The sequence below is a fragment of the Phyllobates terribilis genome, unplaced genomic scaffold (genome assembly GCF_046119375.1).
Source record: "Phyllobates terribilis strain yellow unplaced genomic scaffold, ASM4611937v1 Scaffold_7__3_contigs__length_470593459, whole genome shotgun sequence".
In the NCBI taxonomy this organism is placed as follows: Eukaryota; Metazoa; Chordata; class Amphibia; order Anura; family Dendrobatidae; genus Phyllobates; species Phyllobates terribilis.
This window is the reverse complement of record NW_027362767.1, coordinates 168478366-168478772: the sequence shown is the minus strand read 5'-3', so window position 1 is coordinate 168478772 and position 407 is coordinate 168478366.

Sequence of the window (407 nt, the reverse complement as noted above, 5' to 3'; positions counted from 1 at the left end):
TATTATCACTGGCCTGTGATTGATTTTCACTGGGTAAGACTGCCTAACACATAGGACCTGTCCCTTTGATAATCCCTTTCTTTAGCAATAATTACTTTACTCGGAAACATATTTACAATTGTGTTCCGATATATACCAATATACTATTACTATTGGTTTTAGTATTTATATTACTCTGCTGCATGAATTTTTGGGATTATGTGGACTTTTGTTGCCGGCTGTCTTCTTCAGTGAATACCTTTCTTGGCCACCATCCATATACTGTCACCTTATATTGTATTCTACGTGTAATTTTAAATGTTGTAATAAAATTTGAATGTTTTATGCCCATAAAAAAACTCTGTGTTTCTCAAATTTATTATATATAACATGAGTTGGCATGACTTGGCGCTCAGGGTCATTTTCTT